Source organism: Passer domesticus, chromosome 6 (genome assembly GCF_036417665.1).
Source record: "Passer domesticus isolate bPasDom1 chromosome 6, bPasDom1.hap1, whole genome shotgun sequence".
NCBI lineage: Eukaryota > Metazoa > Chordata > Aves > Passeriformes > Passeridae > Passer > Passer domesticus.
The window spans coordinates 25,044,910-25,068,040 of NC_087479.1; the positions used below are offsets into that span (position 1 = coordinate 25,044,910).

General features: G+C 37.9%; 1 long non-coding RNA gene across 1 annotated transcript in view; it reads left to right on the forward strand.

The window, feature by feature from the left end:
• LOC135302912 (uncharacterized) overlaps positions 1 to 23,131 on the forward strand; it is an 80,812-nt gene that overhangs the window by 35,623 nt on the left and 22,058 nt on the right. Inside the window, exon 8 of the long non-coding RNA XR_010364467.1 lies at positions 12,740 to 12,779. This is a non-coding gene — a long non-coding RNA (uncharacterized LOC135302912). The remainder of the gene's footprint in view (positions 1 to 12,739; positions 12,780 to 23,131) is intronic.

Consider the following 23,131-nt stretch of genomic DNA (forward strand, 5'->3'; position numbering starts at 1 on the left):
TGCAAATGTAAGGCTTATAGTAAAATATTTTCCAATGCCTACCCTCATCTTTCCTCTTCTGAAAAACCACCAAAATACCTCTGTGGCTCTGGCATGCATTTTGCTGGTATTTGAAATGGCAGCACACAGTGACAAATAAATAAATTAAAAAATAGTAATAAAGAAAAAAATGTTACATTTATTTCTCTTTGGAACAAATTATTACAAAGCAGCTGATTACAACTGAAGAGAAGATGTAGAAAGGTAAAATGCTAGTAGTATCAATTGGAGTGAATTAACTCAGGGGTATTCAGGCACAGTCTCAAGAAATATACTAATTTCTGATAAATTTTGTTTTAGAAAGGTTTTTTTTTAAACACTTTTGGAAGAAAATAACACTCGTTGATTTGCTTATTTCACAAATAAAGGGAGTAGTAGAAAAACCATTTTGGATGCTGCAGGACACTCAGATTGAATTTCTCATGGAGTTTTCTTTTCCCAATTTTATCTAGCTATTTCAGTAATTTAAAAGGTTAAAATTTTTAACAGAACACATGTACTAGTAATTTTAATTTTTTCGCTTGTGCTCACAGCCTGTTGTGGCGTTAGTTACAGTTGCTTCAATAACTTCCCTTAACATCTTCAGCCATATCACCAAGTTAAATACATCTTGACCAGGTCCAGGAAGGATTTCTGTGGGAATGTGAGGGAGATTTCTTAATCTGCTCTTTTGAAATAGTCTGACTTTCATTTTCAGACTTGAAAATGTTAAACTGTTTTTTTTTTTTCCCAGGGTTACCTGAGATGCACATGTACTGCCCATTTCTTCAGTATTTTAAATCTGTTATTAAATGGGTTTAGCAAACAGAAAATTAGTATAGAAGGTGAATATCCTGGCCTTGAGACCTATACTCTGAACCCATGTCAATTTTTATTTCAGTGCTTCAAATATAGCTGTACCTTTGTCTTAGATGCAAGGATTTCAACACCTTGTCAAAGTATTCTACCACAGCAGAATTAATATTCTTTACCATATTTTATCCAGTGATCAGGAAAAACAAAAAGTAAACTCCCTCCAAAATAAGTTTACTGCATTCATAAATTGTGTCTTATTGCTAAATAGATTTTAATCAATATTATCCATTCAGAAAAATTAGCAGTGTGATGCATAACAAGAACATAATTTGCTGTACTGGGACAGTGACAAAGCAGAGTACTTACTTACCCTGTAAAGGCCATTCACAGCAGAAAAGAAAAGGGGAGGCACACCAAACTGATTAACACACCTCAGCACTCTGACCTCATGACCAGGATCTTGGAAAAGTGGGTGCTAAATTTTCACAGCTGTTAATTCTCACTGTAAGATAACACCAATGAAATGGGGGCAGAGTCAATACTGGTTAAATTAATGGCATGGAGAACATGTAGCTATAATATTTTCACATGTGTCCACTTATGAACTGTAACTTGTGGTGTATCATAAGACTCTGCAGAGAGGTGCACTAGTAATAAAAGGAGAAAGCAGCATCTGTCCTCAGAACTTGCTTTTCCAAGAGACACGCATGAGAGCAGAAGGAGTGGCAGAGGGGTGGCTCAAGAGGCATTTTGCCATCTGAAAGAGAGTAAAAATAGGGAGCTACAGGTAAGATGAGAAGAGATGCCATGTCTGTCATCCTTCAAGGAGTGCTCAGAGAGGATGGGCTCAGCAGGGAAGTGCCAGCCTCCATAAGGGTAAGTTTCCACCCTCAGCAGTTAAAGCGGGGAGCTGTGCTCAGTGTTGTGCATTTACATTCAAGCAGGAAATCTGACATCACTCATTTGTCACACTGATGTAACAGGCTGTGATTCATCTCTCTCTAGAGACACTTTCCTGCTATGGGATATGGAACTATGGCCCTCAAGGGAGAAGCAGCGTGAAATCTGTGGGCTATGGGCTCCTGATGAAATCAGCATTTTCTTCTAACCTTCCTCTGAAGCCCAAAATTTCTGCTACACCTGAATGTTCAGCATTTTTTTAATAGTTACTTAAACAAAAAAAAGATTTCAAGATAAGGATTGCAGCTAAGTAATTTCTGACTTGCCCATCTGGAGGACATCCCAGTTCTCTGCAGTAATACAAGCCTTACCTATTTTAGTAACTATTGTATTGCTGTTTTATTAACCAAGCCAAAAGATACCACAATGGCAGTGCTTCATTTGCCTTGCTGTCCAGGTTTCAGATGGGACAGAGTTAAATTTCTTCCTAGTAGCTAGTAGTGCAGAGTTGTGTTTTTTGGCTTTAGGATGAAAATAATATTGATAACACACTGCTTTGGCTGTTGCTGAGCAGTGTTTATGCTAACTCAAGGACTTATCAGTTTCTCACACCTCTCCAACAGCAAGTCAGCTGGGGGGACACAATAAACTGAGAGGAGACAGCAGACCCAAAATGACCAGAGATATTCCATATCACAGGACATCACAAACCAAGGGGAAGGGTGGCCTGGGGCCACTGCTCAGGACTGGCATCAGTCTTAGGAATCCTAGGAAATGCTGGCTTTCGGAATTCATTGCTTCCTGAGGGCTGACAGGAGGTGGTTTAAGCTGATCTGTTTTACTGGTCATTGCAATATGCAGATATGCAGTTACCAATCCCCAGCAAATGAAGCTGTAACCAGCAACATCACTGAATGTGTTAACAGAATTTTCTGAATTTGTCCTGCAAATGTCAATGTACTGGTTCAATCAGCTGATGGCAGCATCCTTATAAAAATTATATTTATTAATTAGTTCTATATCAAGTTAAAGTAAAGCAACTAAAATTCCCTTACACATCCACAGGAAAAGTAGATTTAAAAACATTCGCTGTGTTGATTAGAAATTTAACAAAGAGTAAGTATTGTTGATTCTAGAAGTCTTTTTTTCCCCTTCAGAGAACAAGCCTTAACGTACTGGGGGTCACATTTTAGATCTAAAATATGGACATAATAAGACTCATTTCTTTTTTACAGTGCTTTAAAATCTCCTGATGAAAAGTGCTATATAAGACCTTGATATTGTTATGATTAATGCTCATAATCACCGTCTTGTCAGTACTTTTTCCCCTTCTGACCTTCTAGTTTCCATGTAGTAAAAGGCACCTCACTGCTTGATCAAGCTCTTAAGACAGCTCAGGCAGCAGGTTTATGCCTCCTTTCCAGGAGGTGGATTCAAGAATCTACCTAGGTGGCTTGATAAAAGGAATGGGATGTTCTGGGGGAAAAAAAAGTTCTAAAAAATCATTGATTCTTATTTATCCAAGGAAGTTTTTCTTCTCCCCAACTCTCAGGCTTTTTTCTCCCTGGGTCACTGTCCCTTTAGGTAGGACATCCATGGAAATCATTCTGAGTGATTTTATTTGAGGGGATGCTTTAAGCATAGTGTTTCAGCAATGAGGAGACCTTTTGTTCAGCAGCACTCATTCCACTGCAACAATTGCAGGCTTGTGGGCAAAAATTGGGATTATCTCCCTCTTTTATTTTGACTATCTGGCATAAGCTGCTGAGTGACAGCCTCATCAGATACAGAATTTGGAGCAATACTGTGAAGAGAAGTTAGAGTTTAAGGAATTGTGTAACTTGTTGCTTTTCTGGTTGTACTGGCACTGGTGTTTCTCACAGGTTTCAAAACAGCAGCCTGGCAGGCAGCAAGTGACTTTCACAGGAGCTGCATCCTTACGTGAGGTCTTAACTCTACAGCCCCACCCTAAAGCAAAATGCAAACTCACTGAATAAAATCCTGGTCTCAGCAGCATTGATGACAAAACCTCCTCTAGTATTGGACAGATGTCATCTATCCTCTGCCTGTGCAAAATATTCTGGAAAGCTTTGTTCCCATGTAGAAGAACATTGTCTAGTTTTCTTTTTAATGCACACATTTCAGTGCTCAACATTATTCATTAACAAAATCATGAATCCAGAGCAATCCAATTTTTTTCTAATAGATGTCTTTGAAAGTTAACCACTGCACACTCTTTTCCCAAGAGAACTCCTATTACCAGCCAGGGCTTATTGGATGTAAATCCATTTCTAATGAGCTTCACTCATACTTTTTTGGAAAACTAAAAAGGGATGGGTTTTTTTTTAATACTGAAAATGTTTAAATATGAGATAAGAGCAAATATAAAACTTCTCCTAATTTACTCACATATCGGTAATTGAACTGTTCCTTAATAAGAACATTAAAGTGTTCCTTTGAGTGAAGGGTGACAAATTTCTTTCCTACTTAATACTATTCCACTGTGTTGGGATATTAAACTTAAATTAATTGTAGCTACTTTAAAATATTTTATTAAATTTATCAATATACAAATCAACATAAATTATCAATGTTTATATTAAATTCATCAATATAAATGTAGTGATGCTGGACAAACTGCTTATATAAAGACATATTATTTCATATCATAGTCCACTGCCATATAACAGTATTAATATATCTCTACACCAGTGGAGATATCCAAACTTACAGGAAACTTTAGGAAATGGATATCCTGAAACAAAGAGATCAAGTTGGGACTTCTCTGTTATTGCAGATTAACTAAATATTGTTTTAGGAACTTGCTTCTTTTCTGTTGCAATGTTTGTTTCTGTGTTTCTAGGTAGCATTTCTCCTTATGAAACAGATCAGAATGCATTAAGAAAACACTTCATGATATTGTAAATAGAATAGCTGAGCAAGGTTATCAAGTAAAGCAACTTGATAAAATCAAGTGAAGTTCATTTATTTTACCCTTCTGTTAGTTCGTGTCTCGCTCCTGTAGGTAGAACATATTTGCATTCTAGGTAACGTGACTGACCTGAGAATGCCAGTTCCCTAAGTTCTGGCAAGAAGAAATTTGTCACATATTTAAAACGAGCAGAGGTCAGCATTTTCAGGCCATAATCTGGCACTGCTAGAGCAGGCTCCCCACCCATGAAACCAATGTACTGCTTGTGTTGGTATATCCATAACTCTGAGGCAAAACTTTAGTTGATATATTTCCATCTGGAAAATTAGAATTCATTTCTAAGTTAATGGTTTTGGCATTAACAAACATGTGACCTACATTTTTCACAAAATGGTAGACAACTACAAGCATTTTTTAAAAAATATAAATCTCTGGAAAAAGTCACTGAAATAAGATCAATCAAATTCTGTTTTAAGGAGGAAAACTCCCTAGATTTAACTGAAATTAAAACTAGGAAACTTACATTTGAAATAACTATATAAGTATTTATGTTTCTTGTCACTGAAATTCAAGACAAATTTCCAGAACTACATACATTCAGATGCTTAATGAGGTCTAAAATAATAGTGGTTACACATATTTATAGTTGTTTTCACCAGCTGGTAAGATAATTAGAAGCACATAAACAGGGAGTAGGCTTTTTGAGCATCAGATTTTCTCTTCATGACAATTTTCCAATGCCAAGGTTCCTACAATAGTCAGAGCATCTAAACATTATAAAGAATTTGTAAAATCCACTTTGATATTTTTCCTCTAAAATTGCCTCTACACAGGCTGATTTCAAACCGGATAGATATTCAACTGGAGGACATGACCTGCAGACCAGCTGGTTGTGTCTTACCTTGCAAGTAGGGGCAGCAGGGGGTTAGGGTCTCATATGTTTGCATATTTTCTTTGAAGCCATCCTTAATGCTGTTTTAACTTGGGTGTTAGAGAAAGAGAGGTGGGCAAAGGGGAGAAGTGAGTTTGATGGTACAAATTTTATTTCTTAAGGTTAACGATCCAAATTAAAAGCAGGGGAGGGGAAGGCCTCTAATTAGCAGTAGCTGCTTAACTGAGACTCAGGAAAGAGGCAAGGAGTTAATGAAAATAATATATGAATTTTCATTCTTCACAATGCCTCCCCCTCAGTAAATGTTTGAGCATATGTGTAGGCCATTGTAGAGGAACTGTCAATAGTGCCATTAGAGCTTGATCTTTGGAAAATTTTGTCATCCAACAAATTTAATAAGTCCCAAATTCACTTTAAAATCTTCCCATTTTCTTGATAGTCACAGGCAGGTGATCAACCCTTTTCCAGGCCAGATCAGTCACTCTCCACTCAAACTCCGAAATAACCTTGACTTATAATATTTTTATATTTCTTTGTACATTTTTTCTCATTGCTTTGCTGAATTAGTTGTGTTTATTTTTACCTCCCTCTGCCAGCTGCACAGATACCACTAGCTGTGAGACAAAAACCTTCACAGCTGGAAACAGCCTAAAATAAGCACTGGGATGATGCCACAGATTCACAGCATCAATTAGCAGTGGGAGCAGCTGTTGCAGCAAGTAAAGACCTTCCTGTGTTTGGTTTGCAGCCTTGTCATTTAGCATCAGATGACACCACTCCTCATCAGGATGCAGTCATTGCACGCGTGCTGCACAGCAGTCATCCCAGCACAGAGGGCCAGAAAAAGTCTTTGGAGCCACTTCTATGCAGCATAAGCTCTATTTTGAGACTGCAAGTGGTGCACGGGGTGTTTTTGCTGGTCCTAACGCATCTAAGCATCCCTTATGGAAGCAAAAGCACAGCGAGAGCTTAGTCACTGAGGAGCTGCCCTTTTATTAGATGGCCCAGATTGATGAGAGCTCCCTGTCATCTCAGTGACACTGTCCCAAGGACAATACATGGCACAGAGGCCTCCAGAGTCACTGATGATGGTGCAAAGCTGAGGGAGTGTTATTTACATGCAGTCATCTTTCACACTGTAGCAAAGATGGTAGCTCAGGCTTCTGCTACTTGTCCATGATTTCACAGGGAGACAGATGGAAAGAGGACAGGGATGATGGGATGAGAAGGAGAAAAAGACAGTGCCAGAGAGAGGAGAGAGAAAAGGACACATTAAACTCAGGTTGTAAATTATGGGCCAGATAATGAGCCTGTTTCAATAAATTAGTGTTGTTAAACCAAGTACAATTATCCTCCCAGTACTGTGTGTGTATTCAGGTTCATATCCTAAATGCTGTTCCACCAGAAATCTAAGACACTGCCATGCATCCATCTGTAATAATCCTGCTGTGGATCATGAACAGAATCACTTGAAATTACTTGTCAGCAAGACTTTCTAAATTATCAAATATACATAGGTACTGTGTACAAAGCATTTGGAGGGACCCATAAGATGAAATGCATTGAAATAAGCTTGGTTAAGACAAATTGCAGCTTGGAATCACACAGAAATTTCAGTGCCCTCTAGGAAAAATTCTTTATAGGTGCGATATTGGTGGACAGGTGACTCACATTAATTCTCTCAAACTCATCTTCTCCCAATTCTTAATATATATTCTTAATATGCTTAAATTAAACATAAAGATTATTACAAGATGCCAGTAGGTCTTTCAGAAGTACAAGCAGAGCATAGAAGAAAATAAGGAAACAGTCAGCCATATTTTTGTGTATCCATTGAAATCACGTCATCACAAAATACAACACTGTTGTAAAATAAGTTCTTTATCATTGAATTGTTGTATTTAATTCTAAACATAGTCAGTTGCACTGAATCCAACCTCAAATTCACTGAGGTTTAATAGTTTTAAATTATTCTTTAAGGGAAATTAGTAATGAAGAGTCAAATCCCTCACAGTTGAATCACCAGGAAAATATGAAGTGAGGCATTTAATCTCAGTTCACAATGGGACAGTTCATCAAGAGAGTCAGTAATCTTTATATTACTCACACAAATATTAAGAGGTTTAGGGGTTTTTTTCCTTAGAAAGTATTCCTCTGAGCTCCAGTAAGTGCCAGTGCCAGACCAGAAGTGCCTTTTCCATGCCAAAGTGTTTCATTCCTCCTGTATTTTAAAGCCTCGGTGAAAATATTAATTACCTCACCATGACTATTTCACAGACCATAATTCATGTAACTTCAGAAATTCTCAACAAGAAGACAAAGTCAAAAATACCACAATTCCTTCTCTTAACTTGCTAAAAACAGTCCACAAAACTCAGCCATAATTTGCAACATACACATTGAAAAATGCTTAAACCTTCAAGATATCTATAAAAAAGCTGTTGTAGATACCCAGAGCTGTGCTAATTTTTATACCTAGAGGTACCATGTCTTTGCTAAACCACCTTCATACTGATTTTCTTGCCTAAGACTGCCTAAAATGCTTGAGCCTCTTTTTCTGCTGAGCCCAGGGTGCTGGGTCTGCTTGGTCCCCCCCACCCTCCCTCACCTTATGGTGGTGGCAATATCTTTTCCCCCCATCCCTTGGCAACACTCCCAGCATTGGGCTGCTCTCTATACATAACCAACCTCCTCTCATTTTGGAGGAAATGGGTGATGTAACCTGCTCAGATCAGGCTGGCCCCAGTGGGACAGTCTGTCCAGCTAATGCAAGAGGGGGTGTGTGTTAAACACAAAACCTCAGTGTCTGTGCAGTCCAATAATCCTGACAGGGCTTCTTGTCTCTAACACCTTTGCTGTCTGGAGTTATAGACTTTGAATACACTGCATGCAGCTTCTGATTTTAATACAAATTTACCCTTACACTTTGTATTACTATTGGTGATGCCAACATAAGCATTTCTATTCTGGTTCTATTATGTAAGGACATTTCCTCTACTACTTTAATCATCACATTTCAGCTGAGCTAAAGAGCTGAATTAAATTAAAGATGTTTTGCTCACTGGAGATTACTGGTGCAAATCCAACTGGTGCAAATCCAATAAAAGGAGACTACCTGGTAGAAGTTATTGTATACCTTGTGAAGAGGAAGGTTATGTGCAGGCATCCACACCACAAAACCACTCCCCAGTCAGAATCTGGCTACAGTCGTGTGGCAGTCCCAGATGGCAGTCAAATAACAGAAGAGCATCAGAGACTACATCAGTCTTTTAACAGGTAATCATGTTTGGGCTGTGAAGAGCATGTGTGAGTATGGAAGGGCAGGAGTGCTGCTACCACCCCTGTCTGCACTGTGAACAAACTTAGGGCCTCTGTTCCTTGGGCTGTCAGTGCAGGGCCTTTCACAAGCACTAAATTCACATAAAAGTGCTGTAAGGTTTTATTAGGGAAAAAACACCCTTTAAACAGTTGGTTCAGTTCTCTGCTGAAGGAAACCTTTCTCCTTGAACAGTCAAAAGTGCTCAGACCAAGACAAAAGTACATTGGCAAAGTTGGGCAGAAACTGGCACCAAGGTAAACAGGAATTTTCACATGCCAAGTGTCACTAGCTCCTAACTTTGGTTATAAATCAGGTGTGCCTGTTATTTTATACACTGAAAACAATGGTCACTGAGTTATGCCTGAGTTTGTGCTTCACTCTCCCACAGTCCAGACTAAGCCAAGACATTATATAGCACCATGTATTAAGTGAAACTGCTCTCAAGAACTTGTCAAATTAAACTAAAAAATGTTACATTGCTCAGTGCGGTTCTTTTCTCTTTTTTTTTCCCCAAAAAATAGTACATGATTTTAACTATTACAACTGAAAACAAAATGAAAATCCCATCACCTTCTCTTTTATTTCTGCATTTCTATTACCACATGGCAGGTAATGCAGCAGTAAAATGCCATTTAAAAAATTAACAAAGATGCATAAGTGCCTTTGGAACTTTGGCCCATAGAGCTTTTGTGGCTAATTTAATATATATTCAGTGTCTGAAAATGTATTAGGGCAGATAGAGAGAGAGAGAGAGAGAGAGAGAGAGATAGATAGATAGATAGATAGATAGATAGATAGATAGATAGATAGAGGTACTGAAGAGCCCAAGAGTGTAATTCTGACTCATTTATGCTGAAAATATGTACATGTCCTGTCCAAATAGTATCAAAAAAAAGTGAATTGCCCATGCACCTTTTTTAGAAAAGTAAAGTGCTTCCATGTGCTTTTACACACTACGTACATTTAAAAAGTTGCCTCCTTGAATTAGATTCCAGAGGAGTATGCAGAATATTGACACCACTTTAAGAACCCAAATCAAAAATACAAAATTGAAATCATCAAAACTTCTGCAAGTTTCCACAAGAGAAACCTAGGAGACTGAGTTTCTGCACAAAGAATGAGCAGAAGTGCTCAGGTCTTGAAAGTACTCAGCAGTTTGATGTCAATCTCACATCTAAATGCACTGACATTCCCAGAACAAGTTTTCTATCACCTGCCTCACACTCAAGAGCTGACACGTCAGATATATCCTGAGGATGTCTAACCTCAGAAGACATTCCCTCATTCCAACCCTTCTTCTCCCAGCCAGTTGTAGTAGTAGTAGTAGTAGTAGTAGTAGTAGTAGTAGTAGTAGTAGTAGTAGTAGTAGCAGTAGTAGTATCACAAGTGTTTCCTTGGGATCAGGCAGGACCAAATCCCCCTTAGACTTCTGTATTTCTGTATTCCATGTGAGCATCTTAACCACCAAACTGCATCAAGCAGAGACATGCCTCACCCTTCACTCATAATTATGGATTTACAAGGTTATAGAGACACTTTTTCCTCTTCTCCAAGATGACTTTGGACAGGGGGCAGAGAGGCAATTCAGGTACTAGCAAGGCATGAGACACTTTTGCCAGTCATGTCCCTAACGCTCCTTGGTATTTCTTCCCAAGGATAATTATGGTTGCTTTTCACCCTGCTCCCTAATTTTTTCATCCAGAGAATGTGGGATTGTTGATGTGTATTCAGTGTGTGGCAAGACGCTTGGAAATTTGATGCTGTCTTGCAAATCCTCCTTGGTAAGTCTCAGCTCAGTTGTTTAAGGAACCAAAACTCTAGTTTTATTTATTTCATTTTCAGTTAACTCACTAGATTTGGTTTATGACTTTCAATAAATAGAACTCAAGGTCCACGTACCTTTAGAAGCTGAGTGTTCAGCCGATTTTTAAGCTGTGGAATAGGGTTCTAAATTAGTACGAATCCATAGGAAATTTTATCAAATATTACTTCCCTCAGTATTTACAAAAGACTAAAATAGCTAGAGATAAAAAACCTAAGACCTCATTAAATATTGTAAGATCTCACTCTTGCCTCTACCCCGAAAACTGTAAAATAGATTATGTAATGTAAGAGCAAGCTATAATTGGATGAAGTGAGACTAAAAAATTGCAGTTTTATGTTCCCCCTAATATTAATTCTCTGCCAAAGCACTTCATTAAATCTCAGTTACAGGTCAGAGTAGCACCATGAAATAGTAGGATATGTTAAATAATTATGTACCAAGCGTGGGTCTCTATTGCCTCACTTCACTTTGTGAAAAAGGTAAATGTGATTTTGTGAGTCAAAAATTCCATATCCACCAGACATTTATAGATCAGGGGAAGGAAATAGATTTGGCCACAGGATCCCCTGGTGTTCTTCCTCCATAAAGTATTTTCTCAGGTTACCTATGAAATCAGTGAAGCAATGGAAAGCTGTTCCTAAAACATGCAGCTAGAAAAAATTTAAGCTAAATATTTCTTCTTAGATGAAAAAACATTTGATATTTCTTTTGTGTTTTCAGTGATTAGACTGAAACAAGTCAGCTGGGCAATGTAAGGTGATAAGGAAGCAGTGAATATCTGGGTCTGTAAGGGCAAACATGATGCTTGACTCTTCCCTAATGCATGGAAGAGCTAGCACCAAAGAAGGGCAGTCGTACCATGCAGTAGTCTCCTGCAACTTGCAGATCTTAGGTATTCAACCTGGATCTGTGCTCTTGACAGAACAAAGGATCCCAGATCAATGACAGTTTTGGTTTCCACTCTGGCCAGTTTGTGTTGGCTTTGTGTTCCTCTTACTCTTGCTAATACAGGGCATGTTCTACCACAGCAACTAGAGCAAGAACTCATTATTTTTTAAGTGAATAGGCTGGTTGTTTTGGTGGTTTTTTTCAATAAACTGTTGGAAAGTTCAAACTACACTATCATTTAGAGTTTATGATTTTTTTTCTCTGATCTACTTTGCTAAAATAAAATTGCATTCTGTAGAGATGGTTTTATTCAGCTTTTCTGCTGCTGAACACTCAGACTGGATAATTGGCTACCTTATACATGTATAGTTGTAAATGAAGCTTAAAATGTGGTCCTTTGCACTCAGCATAATTTGGAGGGAAAAGCATCCTAGACAGATGTCTACTCCATGGTTTATAAGAGTATGTGATACCATCCGCACTTTTCACAGCTAAACCCTTGAAAACTGGGAGATTGACAAAGGGACCCAAACGTGAAGAGCATTCATTAAAAGATGTAAATAGCCAAGATCCGTGCTGTTTTGTTTCAATCTTTTTTATCCTGTTGAAAACAGGAAAGCCTCCTGTCATGCAGGCTCAGGGATTTTCAGGGCCCGATAAAGGTTAGTGACATTTTCAATTCATGTTTGTTTTCATTCTTCTAATCATGAACCTCATGTCAGCCTGAGAAACCAGCTGAGCTTAATCCATAACCTTTTACAAGTGAAACATTAACTCACAGCATGTTCTGTTGTCTTTTTAAAGCAATAGAAAAGCAAAGGGAGGGGGAAAAAAGAGCCACAACATACATGATAAAACATAGCAGCAACCAAATGTGAAGGTTACTTGAAAGCAGTTACAGCTGTGGACAATAGCATATATTTAGGTCATAAGATTCATCATGTTCAGATGTCATAACTGCTGGGTTTTTTCACAAGAGCATTCAGGACAGAAGAATAGAGTCAAAAAACAGGAAGAGCAAAGTAAAGATTATCTAGAATTTTATCCTATATTTTGATAAATAATCTGACACATATCAATACCATCATTTTTGATTGGTATAAACTATGTATAAATTATCCAACTAGTTTCTCCTTTTTCCTCCTGCAGATTAACTCATCTCACTAGTTTGCCCTGCAAGTTTCACCAGGTGAGTGGACAATGCTTTAGGGTTTTATGGCAATACAGTGAAACAGGGTGAATTTTGTGCAAGGGCAGACTACTGGCCACATATGGCAATCTTCCTGCCCCACCAAGCATGTGGAATGACACACACTGAGCAAACCTGGAGAGAAAAACAGCTCTGACTACAAAGCACACAGGGTCAAGGAAGGATAATTATTTCTCCAGCTTGTAAAATCCATCATGGAGAAAACCTGACCTCCCGTGTCTCTGTTGGATAACAAATACAATACGCGTGTGTTAAGGAGGTTCTCAAGTTACAAACTTTTATTACTCAGAACAAGAAACCATGTTAATTCATAGAGAAAAATAAACAGCAGTCAGAAGCTATCTGGAAACAGAACAGTAAGACATAAATAAGAAAGATATCTGATTTAAAAAACCAAACAATCTAGGATGAAAAGGGAGCCCTCAGGAAAAGTGACTATTAAGTTTGAATTAGTGCATGTATCACAGATAGTTCCTGTGACAAAGAAACCCAAACACTGGCTTTGTAAAGTATTGCTGATACATCTGAGATTATAAAGAGATGCAAAATGAAGGGGATTTCACAGGATTTATTTTCCTTACCTGAAAATCTGTGTTCAAAACATCTTTGGATTCTCTATATCTGTGTGATTGGATTTGAAGAATAGGCTGAAAAATTACAGAGGAGAGAGAAAAAGAGAAAGGGAGAAAGGAAATAACTAAAATGTAGGCAGAGAGATGTGTACACACATACACATAAGCAGTAAAATCCTAGAAGGGCCATTTCCTTAACAAACCAGAGACATAATTAGAGAAAGCTGACGTGAAGTCAAAAAGTAGAAGGATGTTACTGCACTGATGATGCACCAGACTTGATGCTGTTGCCCAGCCCAGGCTGCCTGACCATGACAATTTGCCAGTGCCTGTGTGCCTGCTGGCCACCGCAGCACTGAGACTTCCTTGTTTAGCTCAAGGCTAAGAAAATTAAAAACGTTGAAGCTGAGGCTCAGAGAAACAACAAAGTATTACACTACCTGCAACATGTTGCTCTCTTGTGCAGCAAAAAGTTTGGCATGGAGAGCAGGACCCATCACCTGCATGCAAATCAGCAGGGAAATCAGTCACTGTGTCTGCCAAATGCCTTTCCCTCTGGTTTTTCAGACTAAATTACTGGTTAGACTGGAGGCACACAGCCACAATCCAGCCCTGTCTTCAGCAGCAGAGCACAGAGGGAGACCAGAGTTCCAAGTCCTGCTTAATTACCTGACCTGCTCCTGGGACAACATAACTAATTATTGAGGACATAGTGTAGCATTACCATCAAATCCAGAATAAGTAAAAAGAGGCTTGGGAGGATTAAAAAGGCTTTTATGGCCGGGGAAGTACATATGAAAGAAAGTCTATTAAGAGATGAGGGGGATGAAATTAATTGCAACCTAAAAAAATAGGTAAGATATTAGTCTTGCTAAATGAAAAATAGAAAGAAAAAAATGAACTGAAAGGTCCACCAAAAACAACCATTGGTAATCACATGTAAGACTCTACAATTTACTTATACATTTTAAACTTGCAATTTAAATTTACAATTTAATTTACAATTTAATTATTTATACAATTTAAATATTTCATTCATCCTTATGTATTATGAGAATTAGCTAACAAATTTATTCACTCACTGATTATTATAACTTCAAAAAGTACATCTGCATATTCAAGCATGACCTGTGATGATGCTGTAGCAGTTTCCAGAGGCTTCTCTAGCTTGACTCATATCTTTGTGATCTCACCAATCCATCCATCATCTATCTGATCTTCATGTCGACCAACCTTCCCTATGTTATTACTTCCCTAATTTCTTTTCTAAATGTTTTTCAATTCATACAAAGTTTAAGATTCTCAGCTCATTTTTGAGTCCCTCCTCTGACACAAGCTTTCTGTACTATGGTGATATCCTCAGCATTTGTTTCCCATGATCACACAATACAAGGAGATGCATTTTTCTTGAAAGGGATATCAGTGAGATGGCTCAGCTGTAACACTGTTACATCCACATTCTTTGTAATGAATAAAAAAACTACCTTCATCCAGTCACAAATGGCCAATTTAAACATTCATACACAGTTGCAGATTTTCACAAGATCAGCATGAAAGCTGTCTGAAAACCGAATTTTGTAGTTTTGCTGGGGCATTGTCTCTCTACAATGCTTTCCTGAGCTGCATTTTCAGATAAGCACACATCACAAGTAGTAGTAGTGCCCTGGTTGAGCCTATGAGCTGTGTGGCCCTGGCTTTTTTCTGCGTTTCTGTTGTCTTAGACTGTGAGTAGCCCAACAGGTTGGCACAGTAACACTGTGTAAGTGCAAACTATTACCTGTGGTAAGTCTGGCCACACGGACCTTTTTATCAATACTTCTTCTCTCTACTTCTGAAGTTGCATGCTTTTGCTCTCTCTTGTTTTGCCAACCTTAGAGTTTATCTCCCCCCCTTGCTTCTATGGTTCCTTTTTCTGCTCTTTATGTGTGAGTTTATTTTACCATCTCTCACCGGCTCAAACCCTGCATGACAGCATGGTCCAAAGGCCTTAGAGCAGAAAGTGGGCTGTACAGACAATATTTCACAAGTTTTCACTTTTGAATCATTCACAGTGCTCAGACAGTCTGAACATCAAGCTCTTTCACTTTTTAAACTTCAAAAAGTCACTGTCTATAGAACATTCAATTTCTGGCCCTGGTTGGATTTTTTTTTTATTTTATCAGATTATGCTTTTAGGGTGTTAACTGAGGAGGGATTAGAGCTGCTCATGTTACCAGGACCATTACATGAAATTAAATGCCTTTCTGCATTATTGCATAAACCCAGATCAATGTTCTCTATTAATATTGAGAATTCCTATTGTTAATAATCCCAACTCCTGTTACAGGAGTCACTGATGGATTTACTTGAGTTTTAATGGGCTTCTCTTGGTCCCAAGAATTATATCACAGAATCACTAAAACTGGGAATAAGGAAGTGAAACAGAAATGCAGAGCAAAGCTGAAATTTTGGAGGCTGGAAGCCCAGAAGTGGGTAATGTTAGACTTCTAGTTCCATTTGAACTCCTAATATTAGGGCTGAAAGACTGATGATCCCAGTGTTTCCCTCAGCCTCAATGGCAGCTACTGTGTTCTCAGCATCTGTCTGAAAACCTAACCCTCATCATTCAGTCCCCATGTGATTTAGCTGGTTTTGAACAACTTTGGAACAGATTTGGAAGCCATGCGTAAGAGCAAGTGGAAGGAACAGGACTAAGCAAGGGGAGAGGAAGCAGTGTTGGAGCACTATGAGATGGTTCCTGACCACACATTACAAATGTTCAGTTGCAGTAGTTTCCAAAGGAAAAAACAAAAGGTCCAACACATGGTGTCCCCAAGCCAGCCCTTCTCACCCACCACATCACCTGCTCTCACCCACAGCTGTGCTGAAGTTAAGCAATAGCCTTTAATGTCATATCACTACTATTTGTTCACTGCCTCAACCTCCCAGAGGGCTTCCTCCATTTGCCAGATGCAAATTGCAATAATTAAAAAAAAGTCCCCACTACCTGAGCACAGAACCACGTTTCAGGCTGTGCATTAGGCAGAACTTGAAGCAAACTGAGCCCAAAGTCATGAGGTTCTCTCCCTAGTTAGCAGGAGGTGGGGGTTGAAGCCAATGGGTATCCTTGATCTTTAGCATACCATTTATTTCATTACATCTAATTTGGTTGATATTATCAACATTATTACACTGATAGTTGTTTCAACTCAGACTAATTTAATTGATAGAATTCTGTGTCCTTGCTATTATATGAGACAATTAGCTCTCATTAGTTCACATTTCACTCATTTTCCACTGACTGATTGCACTACATACTGATACTTGCTATCAATATGTAATGCAATCAGTCAGAGGAAATGTTGGTATAGTATCTCTAAAAACTATCACACTTAACATTCTGATTGTCTTCAAAGTACCAATATTTTCCTATAACTTAATGGTTTCATAATGCAATGTTTTGTATTAATAACAATCTTTTTAAGGTCACACAGTTAATCACATACTGATTAAACAGTAGTTAACTAATGAGGGTGACAACTTATTAATAAATTGCAGATGATACATTTCCGTTGTTCATTGTAACCTTTAAAGAGCAGAGCTAAGACTGAGGGTTGACTTAAAGGCTTTTTGCCTCTCTTTTCATATATCTTCCTGAGGTTTCTTTTCCTGAATTCTAGGCACTATTGTATGCAATTGCCACAGTCTTGCTGTAACCATATGGACACCTTTAGCAAAGCAAGAACATGCAGCTGATTCTTAGATACAAAGGTGAAGAGGTCACTTGAATTGTACTACTGTTAATTTGTTCTTTAAGCACCTACAGCAGGGAGTCTATAGTGGTAAGGACTGAAGAACAGAGATCTATCACATTATTACATCAGAAATGCAAAAGATTCGAAGGAAAGAAAAGGGTAAAAGGTACAACCACCTTAACATAATCCACTGAGCTTTCACTGAAGTCCATCTGAAAATGCACTAGTAATTTACTCCAAAAATTGCATACCTATATTTCTCTTCTTAAGAATTTGTATACCATTACTCACTGGTGTGAATTTGTAGCTGTGTTTATAAATAATAAACTTCCAGTCCTTACATTTCTATGAAGTATAAAATCCTTCAATATGCCATGAAGCACAGATCATTCTGTGAAAAATAATAGTCCAACATTTTTCAATATGTAATTTGTAAATCTCATCTATTCAATAGCAAACACATTTAACCAGCTCTACAGTGAATCTGAAATGGACTGTTAGTCTTGAAAAGTTAACAGCATAAAAAATCATAAAATAAATGGTTTGCACTTGGGGACTTTAAAAATTCCCTACAAACATATTTTAAAGAGTAAATCCAAATTAGTCTTGCAATGCTAAATTTGATGCTAAATAATGACAGAGGACATTTAAATACCATACTTACTATAATAATCTGTATTTGAATCATGGCTTCCATGAACTGGGCTAAGCCTTTAGACAGAAACTAATTGCTACAAACATTAATTTTCAAGTCCCTTTTGTTTCCTATGGCAGGCACCTCTGGATGCAAAAGGTACCCAATTAGCAGAATTCATGGTTCTGATTGTGCATTGTGGGACTAGTATAAACACTGCTGATTACTATTCCACTGTAATGGTTGATTTTTATTTATTTTTTTTTTCTGATTGCTTAATAAGGCCATCTATTCTGCATCAGACACTGGCGGGGCTGCTGGTGAAATCAGTTAGGTCACTTTTTCTGGTCATAGTAGCAGGAGGAGCCTTGTGATGGTAAGAGATGACTAAAGGCATAATTACAGGCTATTTAACCACATCTGTTTCCCCACTTAACATTGTCTGCTCAAGTTAGTTGTAGTTAAATATATAAAAAGGAAAATAATGGCGAAGACACTAAAAATTACTATTACATGGGTAAAACTCTAGGGTTTGTTATAATTACAGAAAACAGAGTTTACCATGATTTTTAAAAGGCACTAATTTATATTAGAGAGTTTCTATACACACACCCTGGCTGGTTGCTGCTGCTTTTACAGGCTATGTTATTTAGATACCTTTTTGTACAAAATAATTAGTTGAAACTAGAAAAAAAATTAAGATGACTATTCTTACTTGAATTTTGCTGTATGTCTGCATTTGGTATAATTACATGACAAGAATCTTTCTGATTTTGTGTTTAAGAACAAATACCCAGAACACCACCAGTTCCTGTCAATGACAATGGGAGGAGCAGAGAGCTCTGGGTACCTCCATATGTTTCAAACAGGGATACTGTTTTCATCCTTTTATTTATAAAGGTAGATCACTTGTCATTTCTGAATATATTGCTGCTTCATGATGAAAAATAACACATTAATGAATAAGTGCTGTTAAAGTCGAGCTTGCACATGCACATATAGCCTCACCATCTAGAGCAGCAACATGTCTAGCTAACATCAGGACATAGGTTCTGCTAGTTACCTGCACTCTTTTGTTCTGTGTAGATAAATGACATAATGTCATCAAAATATCCACTGTAACATTGACAGAACAAGGGAGAGATCTTGGTTGGTTGTTGTAAAACTTAAGATATTGAAATATCACAGCAAATATTGAGCTTCTCCACATCAGTTGCTACCAACAGGCAGATTTTTTACTACCACCAGTGCAAACCCACTGAAAACAGTCAAAATAAGGCAGGTGTCCTTTCTTGCTCTGACTAGGAGTCCTAGCACAAGATCACGTGCTTTGAAATACACTTAAGGCAATAGAATTAGACAGTCTATGTCAGGTAGGATTATGGTCCTATTCCTTTTATTTGGGTGGGTTTTGGTGGTTTTTGTTTGGTTGGTTGATTGGTTGGTTGGTTGGTTGGGTTGGTTTTCGTGTTTGGTTTGGTTTAGTTTAGTTTGGTTTTCAGGTTTGGTTTGATTTGGCTTTGATGTTCATGCTTTTTTGAGAGGCCATTGGAAATAACATGTGGTATAGAAGGAAAAGTAGGCTGTTTTCTTCAGGTTTCCAAATGCTCAGTTGCTGCGGGACCTGGTTTTTCTGGATACAGTGGAGGGGAATGATGAAGCTCTGCATCCTCAGTTATGCACTAGCACTACATTTGTAACCATACGATCAAAGAGAGTTAGGAATCAAATACTTTAAAAGCAAAAACACAGTACTAGGAAAGAGAGAGTAAATTAGTGGTAACATCCTAATTTCTCAAGTGCATCAGAAACGAATGTCCTTTCGGATCTGAACGTTCCAAGATCAGATGCAAGAGAGAGTATAAGCAGCAATGGCACTGGGGTGCTCTGCTGCCACGAAGCTGTTGCTGCACCTCATGTGCAGTGCAGACAGAACCTGCTGATTCTATTAAATCTGTAGAGGCTTCTGTTAACACAGGGTGTTCCTATTATGCAAAATGATCTTTGCTTGGAAACAAGTTGTTATGACAATTCACATCCCTACTGTGCATGCACATTTGTACATATGCACTCACCTATGCATATACATGACATAAGATCAGAAGTGTGGTTGTGTAGGATTGAGAAATTCACTATTCTGCACCCTGTAGAAGCATCTGTACTTCAATTACATTGCCTGTTACTGGGATTAGACTTCTCATTTTCATCAGATTCTCACTCATGGCAATAGATTCAACTCTGACCTTATTCTTCATTTATTTCCACTATCTGGATAAAGAAAATGAGAGCATTGTTCCTGTTATCATTATTGCCCCATTCCATTATTCTGTTTTCTTCTAATACAGAACTACCCTTCTAGCATGTGTTACTCTTGGCTCCCTCCTCTACATGCTGTCGAGCTGCAAGCAGCTAGGACAATATTTCTCCTGTACCATTCACTCCCACCCTTTGTTAAAATCCAAAGCCTTGCTCTTGAATTGAAGGCCACGTAACAACTTCACTCCTTCTTCTGCACTAGCCAGTCTGGCCTTTTAAAACAATTCTTGCAAAAGAGTAGACTCATTCTGTAACCACTGCTAGTCAGTTGTAACTAAACAGGTTTCCATAGCAGCATTTACCCCCAGTAATTTTGGATGTTGAAGTTCCCAGTGCCACAACATCCATTCTGAGAAAAAAAAAAGGCATTAAGTAAAAGAGACATGAATATGATACAAATAACTGTAAGCTACTTGTACTATCAACTGAATTTCATAACAACTTTCAGGGTAGCCTGAAGTGACTTATGGGAATAGCCAAGGCACTCAAACCCTGCCCATCATATGTCATTGTTATTAAGAAATGGCCAGTCCATGTTCTCCAATTCCTAAATTTCAGGTACCTATCATTATCATTTACCTCTGGCTTTCTTTTTTAGCAGATCCTTGCTGACCTTCATCTCATGAATCAGTTTAGGGGACAGTGCAGCTTCTCCATCTGGAGTACAGCAACGCTACAACATTCTCCTAAGCATGGGTGCTGCAGGGACAGCCAGCATCACACTCACACACAGATGGTGGACCAAGGGGTGAGCATGCATTCTCTGTCAGGAGAGAGAAAAAGGGCTGATTAAATGAATGGTCAGCCATGAAATGGTCATATATTCTCTGTATATGTTCAAATTTCATTACAAGGTCACCATCAAACTGTTCTGCAGCTCATGTCTCCCATTATCAGCAGGTTCAGGATGAATCCAGTGTTCATACAGTGGTAATGTGCTGTAATTTAATCAGTCATAGACACAGTGGGCAATCTGTGTCAGGGCACTATTTAAAATGCAATTTTGTTTGCCATTTTCCCTGGGTAAGAGGGCTGAGAATGGTCAGGAGCACCAATACCTATCTGAGACTGCACAGCTCAGCCAGCTGCTTGACTTCCTGCCCATAATAGTGTGGCTTGCTGGCAGGCCTGTGGATGGCCATGGACAATAGATTTGAGATAGGTAATAATTTCTCTAGCTGCAATTTTTCTAATAAATTTATTTCAGGGAAATTAGGGATAAACAAGCCTTTTTTAAATTTAGAGAAACAGAGGCGTAATCATTTTCATCCAAACTCCAATTCTCTGTTGCAATTATCAAGAAATTTTCTGTGAATTGACCTTTTTTGCAGACAAAGCTCAGCAGCTTTGCATGTGTTACTGTTTATTTCACATAAAAATATTCTAAACCCATTCTCACAGATTTCTTAATCATTCACAAAATTCTTTCATTCAACTTATTTTTTAAATTACTATTATAAGTTATCATCTTAATGTTTTTCAATAGATGCTTGCCTTGTTTGCTGAAATAGTAGAGAGGGCAGGAAATTGTGACATCAACTATTTAGTACTAATAAACATGAAAATTGTTTCTGGCTATCACCAGGAGAGTTTTATAATAGACAAGGAAGTATTGGTTGGTTTGGGCTTGGGGGAAGGGGAAAAGATGCAGTCAGTTTCTTTGAACTACACTAATAAGTAACAAATCTATCTGGCCTTTACTACCTTCAGTTGTTGCAAAGCTTACTCAGATGGTGAATGTGTTCATAGCTGAGTCAGAAATATCTCAATTCTTTGGGGATGTGCTTTTGGAATGATTACTGGGTTTTGGAAATGAATTTATCACTTTTTGAAGCATTTGATGTGGAATCACCTGTCTGCTGGTGAGACAAAAATAACTGCATTCCATTCACAGGATCTTTCTTTAGTGTCTGTATCTGTAATATAAAATAAGGGAATGTATTCTGACTTACTTCCTACTCAGCAACATCCATGAATAAACATCCACTAAAATTATCAGTTTCCACCCCTATTTAGAAAAATCAGATTCTATTTCCTGTAATACTATCCTCACAGCATCTGTCCCTGGTATTACTGTAGATGTTTATTTCTGACCCTCATCTCTCTTTGCATTGTTCCTTGCAGCATCCTTGGTTTTATGGCACCCTGTATCTGCAGACAGTGATGGCAAAATTACCAGATAGTTTTATTTTGCAGAATCCAAAGTGTTTTTCTCGGTATAATGTGCCCAGAAGACATTTTTGTTCCTTAACTTCATCTTGGAAAATTTATATTAATTGTTGAAGCACAGGTATGGTACCTAAGCATTTTTATACATGATTTTGGCTTCTGTCTCATTTTTTGACAATGTTATTCAGTTAAAATCATAAAACCATAAATCATTTTGATATTTTATGGTACTTATCTGATCATTCCGTAATGAAAATTTTATCTGGCATTGTAAATGAAATTTACATTCCTCCTAGTGTTCTTTTACCACTCTGCTGTAGATCTGCATTAAGTTAGTTTTGACTCTTTCTTCCAGGGAGCTGATGACATCATTGTAGCCTTACATGGTTATAGATGTATCTATATCTATATAGATGTATCTATATAGATGTATCTATCTATATCTATATCTATATCTATATCTATATCTATATCTATATCTATATCTATATCTATATCTATCTTATCTGTTTGCCTTCCTTTTCCTGTTCTAAGCTGAACAGTAGGGTTGTTTTTGAAGTTTTGCATGGCACTAATATATGCAAAATATCTCAAGCCCCTCCTATGGTGGGGAATGGTATTCCCCACTATTGTGCTTTTTTCTACCCATTGACTTGACTGACAAAGGTTTACTTTTTCATGAAAGTACATTTTTTTAATAGTATCTAAAGACATTCTGGTTTTGGATGGGGGAGGCAGGGAAGGTCCTCAAAAGCTATAGCATGTTTTTCCTTGCATCAGTAACTTATATCAGCTTATAACCTTAAAAAGGATGGCTCTTAGAGATAAACATTAAAATGGCCATACAACATCAGTACAGGCTTACTGTAGTCTTCTCTCTTACAGCGCTATTGGACATTTGCCATT